A 15,387-nucleotide genomic window follows, 5' to 3' on the forward strand; every position below is an offset into this window, starting at 1 on the left:
TGAAAAAAACTGTAGCTAATTTGCATGTTACAGTTAACACTTTATTTATTTATTTTTTGTCTAATTTAACAAGCTATATTTGTTGTTTATATCTCTTGTATTTTCTGATTAGCATGATTCCCTATTTTTATGTTAAAAGGGTTTTTATCGTACATGATTATTGTCATATGGTGGGTTGTGAAATGCTTTGTATTGGATTGCCTTAAATGAAAATTAATTAAAAAAAATTGCTACTTTTACAAATTTTCTTTAAGTGTCATTCTTTGATTTTTTATTATTTTATTTTTTTTATAAAGAAAAATATCCTGAAACAATGTAGTGGATTTGCTCTCAGGTTTCATAATACAGTTTATGATCAGTGTATTTTATTTTCTCTATGACCAAATGAAGGATGGGTCACACAGTTAACGCTTTCTGGAGTCATTTGGACAAAAGTATTTTTTTGAAGTTATTTAACAACAAAAAAAGAATGTCGTACTCAAAAATATACATTGGTTAGTGCGTAATTACATCTTCCAACAAAGTTTAGTGTTCCTGTGAGCTTACAATTGATCCAGGGGCACGTTTGTGGAAGCCACCGTATTGCCACACCATCTTGAGTACATTTGTTGAGATGGACATCACCATTCTGCCTAATTACATTTTACATATATGGCTAGAAAGCAGCATAATACATAGTATGTGAGCAGGGAAAATTTAGGTGTTCAGGTGCAGTGGAGGCAAATTTTCAGTACACTCATTACAGATGAATGGTAGCCAGTTTTAGATCACTGTCCTTGGTGACTCGCCGCTTTGAGGTGAGTCAGAGGTAAAAATGTAGAGTACAGCAAAATATGTTCAATGTTGTTTTTCTGTTTTGTTTGGGTTTTTTTGAGAGGCAGGATTAATATTTTGTATGTCATGTGGCTGACTAAAACATGGTTGTCCTGTAGCTAGGATTATGCCCTTGAATAGGGAGTGCTAAAATCTACTATCTGCTACTTTTAGACACTGTCGTCCTACAGTGTGATTTTATTTATGTTTATTTGAGACCCTAAATAGCAATTTATGATCTAAATTACCATGGATTTTAGATATTATGTTTAACTTCATATAGGAAGATGTGAGACTATTTCTCTATTTATTTCTACTGACAATCAAAAAATTTGAGAAATACTGTGACTACAGGTCATTATGGTCTGTGCACAGTGTTTCTATATGCAGAAAAACATTAGATGCATAAACAGAGCTGCTCTCAACCATTATCACTAAATAGTATTAGAATTTTTTTTTTTTTTTTTTTTAGAAATAAATAAATAAAATAAATATTATAATCATCCATCTTCATCCGCTTTGTCCGGAGTTGTTTAACTGCCTCAGTGACCTCGCCCCCAGAAATTGGCGGGTCATTCCCCTCATCCCCAGACTCTGCTTCCTCCTTGGAAGACGCGTCAGTGGGATTAAGGAGGTCCTCGAAGTATTCCTTCCACCGCCTGACAATTTTCTCAGTCGACGTCAGCAGCGCTCCGCCAGCACTATACACAGTGCAGGTAGAGCACCGCTTTCCCCTCCTGAGACGCCTGACGGTTTGCCAGAACCTCTTCGAGGCAGTCCGAAAGTCTTTTTCCATGGCCTCTCCGAACTCCTCCCACACCCGAGTTTTTGCTTCAGCCACTGCCCGAGCCGCATTCCGCTTGGCCTGTCGATACCTGTCGGCTGCCTCCGGAGTCCCACAGGCTAACCAAGCCCGATAGGACTCCTTCTTCAGCCTGGTGGCTCCCTTCACCTCTGGTGTCCACCATTTGGTTCGGGGATTACCACCACGGCAGGCACCAACCACCTTGCGGCCGCAGCTCAATGCAGCAGCTTCGGCAATGGAGGCGCTGAACATGGTCCATTCGGACTCGATGTCCCCCGCCTCCCTCGGAATGCTGTTGAAGCTCTGCCGGAGGTGTGCGTTGAAGATCTCGCGGACTGGGGCCTCTGCTAGTCGTTCCCAGCACACCCTCACTACACGTTTAGGTGCACCAGGTCTGTCCAGCGTCCTCCCCCGCCACCTGATCCAACTCACCACCAGGTGGTGATCAGTTGACAGCTCAGCCCCTCTCTTTACCCGCGTGTCCAGAACATATGGTCGCAGGTCTGGTGATACGATTACAAAATCGATCATCGACCTACGGCCTAGAGCGTCCTGGTGCCACGTGCACTTATGGACACTCTTATGTTCGAACAAGGTGTTCGTTATGGCCAAACTGTGATTAGCACAGAAGTCCAATAACAAAGCACCGCTCGGGTTCAGATCAGGGAGGCCGTTCCTCCCAATCACGCCCCTCCAGGTCTCGCTGTCGTTACCCACGTGAGCATTGAAGTCTCCCAGCAGGACAACAGAGTCTCCAGGTGGAGCACCTTCCAGCACCCCCCCCAGGGACTCTAAGAAGGCTGGGTACTCCGAACTGCCACTCGGCGCATAAGCGCAGATGACAGTCAGGACCCGTTCCCCGACCCTAAGGCGCAGGGAACAAACCCTCTCGTCCACCGGGAAAAACCCCAACGTACCGGCAGCAAGCCGAGGGGATATTAAAATACCCACCCCAGCCCGCCGCCTCTCACCAGGGGCAACTCCAGACTGAGACAGAGTCCAGCCCCTCTCCAGGAGACTGGTTCCAGAGCCCAAGCCGTGCGTAGAGGTGAGCCCGACTATATCTAGCCGGTACCTCTCAACCTCACGCACTAACTCAGGCTCCTTCCCCACCAGAGAGGTGACATTCCATGTCCCTATTGCCAGTCTTGGCAGCTGGGGGTCAGTCCGCCAGGGCCTCCGCTCCTGGCCGCCACCCGACACACAATGCACCCGACCCCTATGGCGCCTCCTGCGGGTGGTGGGCCTGCGGGAGGATGGGCCCATGTCTCCTCTTCGGGCTGTGCCCGGCCGGGCCCCATGGACTAAGGCCCGGCCACCAGACGCTCGCCCTCGGGCACCCTCCCCGGGCCTGGCTCCAGGGCGGGGCCCCGGTAACCCTATCCCGGGCAGGGTAAACTGTTCCCTCTGTGTTTTTTTCATAGGGGTCTTCTGAATCGCTCTTTGTCTGGTCCCTCACCCAGGACCAATTTGCCATGGGAGACCCTACCAGGGGGCAAAAGCCCCCAGACAGCATAGCCCCTGGGATCCCTGGGACACACAAACCCCTCCACCACGATAAGGTTGCGATTCACGGAGGAGATATTATAATCAGCCCTTACCAATTCAGTGTACATTTGCTTCTGGGTAGATTTCTGATTTCAAAGATGCTTGCAGTATGCCTGAAGCATCAGTGTCCTAGTTTTCCAAGTTATTTCTTTAACTCCAAATAACTGCTGTCCTTTTCATTAAAGTTTATCTGTTTTAGATTAAGCAAGCAAGAGGACAACTTTACTTCTCTTCTTTTGATGCTATTTAAAATATATGCAAACAGATGTCAAGTTAAAATAAACCTTAATAAATCGGTAAAGAGACACTCGAGTCCATACAGGATCATTTTTCTCTCCTGCATGCAGTTAAAGTGTCTGCAAAGAACCATTGAATCTGTTCTGGGAAATTTTAATGGCTTAACTAAGACACTTAAGCCATTTGCAGGCATGCGCAGCAGCCTTGAAATTTTCTACACTGTGAGCCATATGTCAGAACGCAAATGCCCAACACAGACCAATCTGACATTAAATGGTCTTTAATCTGACAGCTCTTTGAATGTCACTTTACTTTGAAGGTTCTGACATGTACTAATTACAAAGCACTTCTGGATTTCCAGGTTTTCTTTAATAATTGCAGTTTATCTTTAATTTATTTTATTTTTTTTATCTTGCATCATATTCTGTGTTAAAAGTCTTGTCTCAGCTGTCTGTGGTGGAGGAGGAGGCAGCGGTGACACAAGTCATATAATTTAATCAAGCTGAATGTAAAATAACACATCCACTTTAGATGACAGTAGTAGCCTGTCTCAGAAGAAGACTGCTGTTCTCAATATGCAATGTTGTGCATCTTCTACCGAAAAAATATCTTAACTACTCTAATACTCCCGAGGATTCTGGAATATTTTTAGTTTCTGGGTCAATAGGAAGCAAATAAGATTGGTGGTGAAATAATTTTCAGACTTTAGAAAATAAACTTTCGCACAAGTGACTGATATATATTGTTTTAGTCTGAGACTGCAAGATAATTCAAACAGACAGACACTAATGAGCATAAAAGTTTAACAAATAATGGTTCACTTATAGGAACATTTGATATTTTTTGTGCACTTTGATGCAGCCTTTCAAAAACAATAAAGCTTGTATGTCAAACAACAACCTGTTTAATAAAAAGACTCAAACGAATAAAACTGTGCAACCACAATCCATTACCAAACCACATAAAACAATGTGAGTGATTTTCAAGTTAGTATTTTGTGTACTGTTATGATTTGTGACTAAAATAAGATCGGGACAGATGGAAGTGTTTTGGGAAATTGTTTATTTGCCTTTTTAGATAATTAGATGAAAAGGACAGCAGACACTTTTTCTACAAAATGAAATAATTTTAAAAACAGTGAATCATGTAATTTAAAACTAATACTTATTTTACACACACATAGAGTACAGATGGTACAATTTAATTTTATGCACCTGAATACTTCTTGGTAATGTGCACTCATATCCCTGCGTCTCCCCGATGGTTGCCTGGCTACTACGCATGATAATGACTATATATCAGCCATTCAGCTAACCAACTAACAAAGGTAATAAGACCAATGTAAGAAATAATAGTTTCTTTCTTTCCCCCCCCCCGCATATATACACAGTTTGAAAATAAAACACAAGAAGTTAGACAAGGAAATAAATAAAAAATGTTACGCCTTACTATTATTTTATACTGTTCAGCTCTCCCTCCACTGTCCAGTGTCTGCTAATTAAAGTAGGCTAAATCAGTTCCTACACCTTACTTTCTCTTTAGGCTGGAAGTGGGAAATAAACTCTCTGTTATTTTTCTCTCTTACTCCTTGCTCTTTTTCTCCCGTGTGCAGTGCTGCACATAACCAGTTCAGTCTGCACAAGTAGCAATTAAAAGTAAAGCGGGAGGATAGTGTTATTTGAATTCAGAACATATTTAACATTGTACAGAATCACCAGCCTATGGGTCCCGATTCTGCTTACCTACCATGCTAGTAGGGATGGGTATCGAAAACCGGTTCTTATTGAGAACCGGTTCCCACTGTTTCAATTCCTTGGAATTGTTTGCCATTTTTGCAAACGATTCCGTTATCGATTCCAGTCGCCCCGAATGACGTCACCACGTTGCGGAGCGTCATTTACCTGGCAGGAAACACGGCGCCTAAGCGGCTCGAACGCTCAAAAGTTTGGTTATACTTTACGAGAACGGATGACAACAGGGCAACTTGCAATACATGAAAAGTAGATATTTAATTTAAGGGAGGAAACACTACGAATATGCAAAAGCATTTGCTCACAAAACCACGATAACCTTAAATGAATGTCGTGTTTTTAATTCCGCTCCGGACTCGTGAATCTCAACCCAGCAGCAGCGGTAACGTTTGCACGTCCTCTCCCGTTAATGCGGCAGGTAAATAATCAACTAACAGTGCATATTATGTTAGCTGTGCATTTAGGTGACCATGATGAGACAGACAGAGTCTGGCTGGCTCAGATGCTGGCAGTTCTCGCTGCAGTCTACCGGTAGCGTCTCCTTTCAGGCCAGGATAGACGAATGTCACCGAGCAGTGACTAAGTTTGTGGTAAAAGCCTTGCACCCATTTGCCACAGCAGATGCCCCCAAGTGAATGTGTTTAATTGTAGGCAGGGACATTACTGGATATTCTTGTGTAATTGCTACAGAATAATTTATGTTATACTTTGTTATTGCTACAGAAGAATATTTATTTTATTGTTTTACATTTACAATTTTTTTTCCTGGGGACGCTGTGACACCCCATTAAAGAGCCGTAGGCTGTGGATCTCTTAAGATCTCACTGTTGGGTTTGTAAGGCCATGTTACTCCTAAATTTCTATCTTGTTCAAAGAGAAGATATAAAACAAAGTTCTAAGCTAATCGACCTTAGTGTTCTCCTTTGTTAAAAAGAATCGATAAGAGAATCGATAAAGAATCGAATCGTTAAACAGAATCGAAAATGGAATCGGAATCGTGAAAATCTTATCAATACCCATCCCTACATGCTAGGCAATAAAACTGAGTATACCTTGTCACTTTCCCAAAGCAAGTGCATTACTGGACCCAGCTGCATGTCTTTGAGATGCACAAAGGTGGAGGTGGCAGAGTGAAACACAACCAAGCAGATGTCTTCCATTGAAATACCCAAACAACTGCACCTGAGGGGGAAATGCTACAGATACAAATGGAACAGTGAGTTAAGATCCACAAAATTAATTCAAAGAAAATCAAAATGTGAAATAAAAAATGAAATGTTGCTTTTTTTGAGGCTGGGCATATCTGTGGTTGAAAAAGTAACAGTTTACAGCAGTAACTGACAGTCTAACACTCCAGATTATTACCAAAGTAAATGCTAAAGTAAAGTCAGATTTCTCTCAAATGTTTTGTGATTCATCAAATTTAATATCTCACAATCTCACATATTCACACTTATTTTTGTGTTCTCAGACTCCGTGCTTTGTGCTTTTGCTGTGTTTTCTAGTGTGTGTCAGCCATCAAACAACACTTGTACTTTGGCACAGGGCAGCTGTTTGGTTCTTAACCTTTTCCTGGCAGATCTGTGATTGTTCTCAGGTGCTGCTGTTGTGTCTGTGGTCTCACACAAATGAGATGATGATGTCAGAGGCAGCTGGGATGTTAACAATTACCTGAGTACTGCCAAAAAAAAGTATATGACTTGGCAGTCACTGGAGTCTTCAGATGAGTTTCTAATATCACAGATGTTCAGCTGAATTAAGCTCAATTAAGTTCTGAGAGTTTCTCCTGAGCCTTGAACAGAGACATTATCTTACAGCACAAACCCACAAACCTCCAAATAAGTAAATATATTTTTCCCCATGTAAGCTAAATATTCACTACTTCAAAGACAGCTGAGCACACATGATGTCCTTATTAGATTCCCGCTTTCTTGCAAAACACTTAGCTGTCTTGTAGATTGCCTGTTCAACAATATTTGGTTTTTGTCCAGGTTTGCATGACATCAATAAATGCAACTTCATATGAACAATACCACATGACGTATTGCATCATGTCATTATTTATTAACAAAAACTAAGTCAAAATGCACAAGCAGCATTTGAGAACAGGAATTAAAAGGGTAAGTAATAGCCAGGAGCTGCTAATCAGATGCACTCCATCAACAAGCATGACCACAGTAAAAAATAATATTTCTCAAGTCGAAAACATTCAGCACAGTTGCCAATCTTCCCAGGAGTGGACATCCAAGAAAATTCACCCCAAGGTCAGCCCATTCAGCGCTCAGAGAAGCTGAGAAAAAATCCAAAAATGACATCTCAGGCTCTACAGGCCTCAGTCAGCATGTTAAATGTTAAAGATGTTGACAGTACAATCAGAAAAAACACAGAAAGCACGATTTGTTTGGAAAGTCTGCAAGGCCAAAGCCTCTTCTCTCCAAAAAAAAAAACATGGCAACACAGCTTAGGCTTGCAAAGTTGTAACTGAACTAACCACAAGACTTCTGGAATAATCTTATTTGGATTGACAAGACAAAAGGGGAAATATTTGGCAATAATGCACAGCACCACATTTTGTGAAAATCAAACAAAGCACATCAGCAAAACACATCTCATGCCAAGCGTCAGCACAGTCGTGGACGGGGGATGATTTGGGCTTGTTTCACGGCCACAGGACATGGACAGCTTGTGGTGTCAGATAAGTATTCTAATATATCTGGTAGCTAAAGCTTGGCCAAAGTATATAATGATCCCAAACATATCAGCAAATCTGCAACTGAATGACTGAAAAAGTAAAGAATTAAGCTCGGCAAATGAAACAGCATCCTGGCTGAGATGCTGTTGCAGGACCTTGAGGGAGCTGTCCATAAATGAATGCCTGGAAAACTCAATTATCTGAAGCAACATTGTAAAGAAGAGGAGGCCTAAATTCACTCAATGATGCGAGAGATTGAGACTGAAAGTCTGATGAAAAATTATTATTTGGAGTTATTGCTGCTAAAGGTGCTTCTATGAGGTGCTGAATCACGGGGTGCACTTCGTTTTTCACACACTGCTTCTGTATTTTGGCTCAGTTTTTGTTAAATAAATAATGACGCAGTGCAATATGTCACATGTTGTCATTGATCTGAGGTTCTTTTAATGTAATTTTAACCCCTGCTAAGAACCAGATAATTGTTTGTAATGTTCTGATATGTAAAACCTTAGAATTTAAAGAGGGCACAATTATTCATATGTAGAGGTCACTTTTCTCCTGTATGCTACTCATTGCTTTTTAATAACATTGCTTTTGCTGTCTAAACCAGGCAGATTGGTTTTGTTGGACTAAACATTTCAGCTGCTGCATTTTCATTACAGCGAACAGATTGTACTGTTTACTAGAATGATTAAAATGGGGAAATAGCATGGTTTTACAGTCACAGATATATCTTTACAGCATGATATCTTTCTATATATTTTTTTCTGAATATGTTTGAAGTGGCAAAGTAGATGAGAAGGAGAAATATAATAATTATATGTAATAGATGTCAAGACTAGGAACAACACACTTGTACTGGCAGATCACATAACCTCTAAAGCTGAATTTGAATTTCTAGAAAAATTGTAAAACAAATTGAATGTATTTATGGTGCACAGCTGGCACCTGCATTTTCACATACAACACATGAAATGAAACTTATGAAGTTTGGTGATGCATTATATTTAGTCTGTAATGACAATAAATATAAACTAAAACTATGAGCAGAGCAAAAGTGTGACTAGCTGGTTGCAATGCTACATAAAGTGGCACCGTGACAGAGTTTGGAAGAAAAGTTTTTGCTACAAGTAACTTCATCTGCGCCCCAGCCTGTCAACAGGCAGCTTTAAAATCAGCAGGGATTCAAATCTCTGGGAACTTTGGGATCTTTTATTCGTGCTGTGATGACTCCTGCATCTTCTGCCACGGCTTCTGTCTTGGGATTGTATTTATGACCCACCAGATGTCTACAGTAAATTTAACCCACAAGTGGTTTAAAAAAAATGGACAGATGATTGTTCAAATACAGGCAATTGTCACTCCCAGTCATTTGACAGATTGCCTGTCTGTCAGTCACTCACTGGTATAATCCCTTTACAGTATAGCTTCTGGGTAGTAACTTAAGGAAATTAAAGATGCAACTGGTTGAGGTCAAACATCCCTGCTGGGGAACTGTCTTCACTTTGTATGTCATAGACTGAGAAGCACAAGACGTTAATGCAGTCGATCCCTTCATAATAACCGAAAGTAGCTGAAAGGTAATCTACAGTAGAGTAAATATTATTTGATCTTCTGTCAAATTTCTAAATTTGCTTACAAACAAATAAAAAGTCTCTAATTTGAAAGACACTGAATATCAACCAAAAATTCAAGAAAAAAATGCATTACATAAAAGTTATACATTGACTATAAATTGAGGTTTGGAGACAGGCCAGGCCACTCCATGACGTTAACATGCTTCTTCTTTAGCCACCCCTTTCCTGCCTTGGTGGTATGTTTTGAGTCACTGTCATGGTGCAAGACCAATCCACGGCTCATCTTCAGTATTCTAGCTGAGAGAAAGAGGTTCTCGTCCCAGTAGCCCCTCAGGATGGTTAAATTGTCTTGTACCTTTAGCAGAAAAAGAGCTATAAAGCATAATGTCTGATGATGTTCTTTGGGTCACGTTCAGCATTTCTCTTCCTCCCAAGTTGGTGCGTCGAGTTTATGCTAAAAGCTTAATTTTGGTTTCATCTGACCGTAGCACTTTTCCACAAGTCTTCCTTGAATCATTTAGATGTTCAATATCAAACTTAAGACGGGCCTGTGCAAGTGTCGTCTTGAGCAGTGGGACGTTGCGAGGGGTGCAAGATTTCAATCCATTACGAGTTAGTGTGTTACCAGTGGTGTTCTTGGTGACTGTGGTCCCAACTGCCTTCAGATCACTAGTAAGCTCCTCCCAGGTACTTTGGGTTGATCCACCACCTCCCTCATCGCCATCCTCACCTCATGAGACAACATCTTTCATCAAATTCAAGGCAATTAGTGGTCATTTTATACTTGTTCAGTTTCTGAATAATCACTTCAGCAGTTGTCATCATCAAACTTCTTACTGGTGGTTTTGTAGCCCATTCAGCATTGTGCAGCTCTACAATCTTGTCCCTGACATCCTATGACAGCTCTTTGGTCTTGCCCATGATGGTGGAGAGGTTGGAATAGAAGAAATTGTTTTTATGAACAGCTTTATACATATAATGAGTTGAGATCAGCAGTATTTATAATTGATTGATTGATTAATTGATGGTAATCTGTGTGTCACATGAACAAACAGCCAATCCATGGGAGCAGGAATTCTGGTTGGGTTGTAACTCTTGTGTAATGAGTTTTTTTTAATGGGTTTTTGGTTTATATTTTATCGCTCTTCATTAAAATTAAACTACCATGAAATTGGAGACTATTCATCTCTTTGTAAGTGAGCAAACTTATCCATTCGGCAGGGTGAGGATATGCAACCTTTGAAAGAGCACCTGAAGTGACCTACATGGAGAGAGCCTTGAGTATGCTCGTGTAGAGGTTGGTACTAATTTGTAGACATTTAAAATATTGCACTTGACAGGAAACACTGCAAAGTTAGTGTATTCAACATAGCTACAGAAAAGTTCAACTTTTCTATGGATCAGCTGGCTTCTGGATTTATTGGTGACCTTTTTTGAGCAATTTTTAATTTACTCTATGGTTTGATAACTACGAGGAAGATAAATATTATTTTACCTAATCTAACACAAACATATAGTTTGATCTTTTTGAAAAAGCATATCAGGTGAAATAAAACATTTTGATGAAACTGGCATCATTTAAAAACAGGTGCAACCAACAAATAAGCGAAAAGCTGTTTGATTCGACATTTCAAAAGGGCAATCACACCCAGACAAAAAGGGCAGCGACTTTCACCCCTCCACCCAACCATAACTGCAACTTCCCATTCTGGCTCCATGGGACGAAATAACAAATGTGAGCTGACTCACAGAGGTCACGTTGTCTATGGATATTCATGTGAACCAACTTCATGTCAAAGAAGCACATTTAACTTGTAAAGATGTAACTACATCATCAAAGTCTTCTGTTTTTCTTCTTAAAATGTCCACATACATTGAGGTTAACGCTTAATGCTCAATTTTTAGATTAACTGTCTTTTTTGGCCTTAATATAGGCAATGCTCAACCTATGAGCACCACCATGAACACAAAAAATCCATATGCCTACTAACTGTTTAAAAAGCTCATTCAGTGTTCCAGAGCTTTCCATCCAGTTATCTGAAAGTATATACTACAAAAAGAGGACTGTAAACTGAGTTGAGAGAAGCACACTTAGTGCGAGAAGCAATAAGTGAGCAGCGAAGAGCAGCACTCTAATCCTTCAGAATTAATTAGACCAGCAGGATCTTTATAATCGAAGGTAAGTTAATGTGTAGATGCAGACTTGCTGTTAGTCAATCTCTGATCTGTGCTCAGGATATCATAATGTGCACTCACACCAGTGTCATAGATTTGGAATCCAAAGTGGATCTTAGTGCAGTGATAATGAATACACAACATGTGACACATGAGCACGAGAAAGAGTTGTATAAAATATGTAAAAGAAATTAACATGAAATTTAGAAACAATATTTTTCAAAACACATAATCATTTAAAAACAAAATATATTTCCTCTTCCTTGTATAGCTGGAAAGAGTTTTGATGTGCCATTATTATCTTGAACAAAAATGTGGTGTTGGCAGTATGTGGGCAGAGAATTGAAATTATTCTGTGATTAAAAGTTGTATTAAACTAACCCCTGGTTCAGTGAATCAGCTCACTCAGAATGGATTTATTATGTAAATATGACTGCACTGAGGTGCATTGGTGGCATTAACTGAAGGACTGGGCAAAATGTGCAGGATAAGCAGCTGGTTTTGTAACATCCATTCAATTTATTTATATAACTCGTATTCACAACAAGTATCAGCTCAAGGTTTTTTATATTGTACCGTAACGATCCTAAATAATAAGGTGAAAACCACTATGATCAGAGGACCCAGTATAAGTGAGCACTTGGCAACAGTGGGAAGGAAGAACTCCTTTTTAACAGGAAGAAACCTCGCCAGAACTAGATTCAGGGAAGCGTAGCCATCCTGTTGTGGCAGATAGCATATCCTGGCATTCCAAGCCAGTCAAGAAATAATCCTCCCATAATAATCTTTCCAGCATGTCCTAGGTGTGTCTTGTGTCCTCCTAGGATACGTCTGAAATGGCTGTAGTTCAGAAGGTAGAGCAGATCATCTACTAATGAGAAGGTGGTTCAATCCCTGGCTGCTCCAGTCTGCATGCCCAAGTATCCTTGTACAAGATACCGAACCCCAAGTTATTCTTTCCAATGTGTTCAAAACTGCTTAGGCATCAATAGATCTGAATGTATGAAGTTCTTTGTACCCAAATGTAGTAGAAAAAAGTGTTGTATAAGAACAAATCCAGTCACCATTTGCCCAGGATTAGATGTATCAAATTTAAGGGAACAGTTTGTCCATTAACCCAGCCATGCTTACCCCAAAAGATCAACATAGGCTCACCCTCTTCTAGACTTACTACTCTGAGGAGTGGTTGTAGGCATTTAATGCCTGGGTCATGAATGGAGGCCCTGGCTCCTAACAAAAAAGTATACAGCAAAACTGGTATTTTCCCTCTTGATAAAAATGCATGCCAAAATGTGACATCTGTTCCACTATCAATACTTGAACAGGCTTAAGATCAGTGAGTATCCGGTGCAGCAATTTAGCAGCAGTTTAGTTTAGTTTAGACGTGACATTAACTAGAAATTTACAAGAATCAACGTGTGCTTTAGTGAAGGTGAGTACAGTGATAATAATGTAAATGGGCTGTGTGCAAGACAGCAATTTACATCCCTAAAGTGAATATTAGCTTCTACCAGCAACCTTTAATTAACCAAAGTTTCATTTTTTTTAAAAAGGCAACAACCTAAAGGGAAATCACTTCAAAACAATAGTCGCACATTAATATTTAGATTTCACCATTATGGTGATTACCAAAAGTTAATGGGGCTTTAGTGGATCTGCCAAAATACATGGTCAAAGGGATGGCATATAGATAGGAGGGCCTTGGGAGACAGGACCATTTTAAACCAGACGTATGTGCTTTGTAAACTATAAAAACTCTCACAGGCTGATACAAGGTGGAATAATGCTCAGTGAAATGCTGGGACTACTGGTACCACAGTGCATAAATAATGAAAAGCAACAACACCAGCAGTTATTGATCAGGTATTTCATTATACAAAGCCAGAAGAGAGGATCCCGACTAAGCTGAAAAGAATTGGTAGCCTCTCCTTTCCACTCCACACTGATTCAAGGGCTTCAGAAATGAATCTCTGTGCTGTTACAGTCATGAACACAGAAAACAAGCTGATGCTTGTGACAGGAGAACTCACCCTCCAAAGCAAAATGTCAGCTGTGCTCCAGTACCCATACAACAATACAATTTAGTATACCATTAAAATATGCTGAATAGTATTTGAAGAATACCTTTAGTATAGAATGGCCAGCATCCTTTTGACCATCACGTGATCCACAGTGGAAGTGCACCCCTTCTGACTAACATGCATGCCCTTTTTATTCGTTTCGTTGGATAAAAGAGTAAAAGAGTCAAAGTTCAGAGCCAGTGTTAAGCAGAAGTTGAACTGGCTAATTGTGTGCATAATATGTGCAATAGTATGTTCTTAATCAGCTCTAGTACCTAATGAAAGTAAAAAATAGAATGTGTCATCTGTAATGCAGGATTTATTACTTGCCTACTTCACCTCATATGTTCTTATTTAACCAAAAGCCCTGCAGTTAACTATGCACAGGGTTTTCCATCTATCTTCCTCTTGTCCTCTCTTTGAATTTATTTGCTTAGGCTATTGGCTCCAAATGATTGCCAACATTTCAACTGATAAACACTGGTCTACAGCCATCAATCAATACTCTCTCATTTCAGATCTCTTCATTATGCTTTCTGACCACCAGTTATCCTCAATGATTCTCCTATAAATATAGATTTTTGTATCTACACTGCCTAGATTTCTGACTATTAGCCTGTTTTCCAACCTACCAGCTGCTGAATCTTATTTTGCTGTTGACTTCTTTAGATTGTCCTTCTCAAAAACATGACTAGTAATCACTGGTGGTGACTCCTCTTTAGTAGCCACTTTAATTAGTGACTCTATCAACTTTTCTTTTTTATTTACGTGGTTTCATTAATAAGTATCACAAGCACAAAATTCAACATCATTCTTGTACAGATGAGACTAAAATAAAGCAAAAAGGGGGCCTTTAGCAGCTATTGCGCTGTCTTTTAGAAATCAAAGTGTTGGCTGGTCCCAAGTTAGCTTGGGCTAATCTAAAATAAATCAGAAAAAACTGTATTGAGCTCTCTGCTGAAATATCATGGTCACCTGTCCACAAATCTCATACTCATAGCTAGAAAGGCTGGTGTACTGTGAGACAGTGCTCCTTGTTTTGCATCGAGATTTAAATTTTAGCTATTGGTTAAAAATCCTGGTGTTTATGCAGTGTATGGGATGATGCATTAACGATTCTGCTTTGTGTGCACATATAATCATCCAGATGCATATACACACAATGTTCTAACATGTATGGTACCACCACATGTTGTAATTAAGAATGTGAATAATGTAGATAATGCTCAAACTATTGTCTTAGTGTCCAAGAGCCACGGTGTTTGTGCCAGGGTGGGGCAGCTCTCATGAAAGGGCATGGTCAGAAGGTGAATGCCGCCATCTTCTGGAGATAAACTGCACAACAGGTTGTGTGTCTAGTGTCTGTTCTTGTAAATTATGTAATTACAAACTTATCTCCAAAAGCATATGAGCTTTTGGGTATTTTCATATGAAATCCTGGTAAATGCTACCATTCATATCAAATAATATGCTCTGTGTAGAATTTGAACTCATCATCAATGAATGTGAGCAAAACAGAAACCTTGTTAAATATTATGGACTTTCACTGCATGTCCACTATTACATGTTTCTTTTTTCTTTGCTGTCTCTCCTTCTCTGCATCTCTGTCCTCCTCTCTCAGCCTTTGTCCTGTCACCAAAAGGTAAATGTAACAGTGAAACAGATTTTACTACCAATAAAAGGCTTATTTTAAATAACTTTATAACAATATTCTAATTGAATATGGGCT

This window comes from Neolamprologus brichardi, chromosome 5 (genome assembly GCF_056152115.1).
Source record: "Neolamprologus brichardi isolate AB-2024 chromosome 5, ASM5615211v1, whole genome shotgun sequence".
Classification (NCBI taxonomy): Eukaryota; Metazoa; Chordata; class Actinopteri; order Cichliformes; family Cichlidae; genus Neolamprologus; species Neolamprologus brichardi.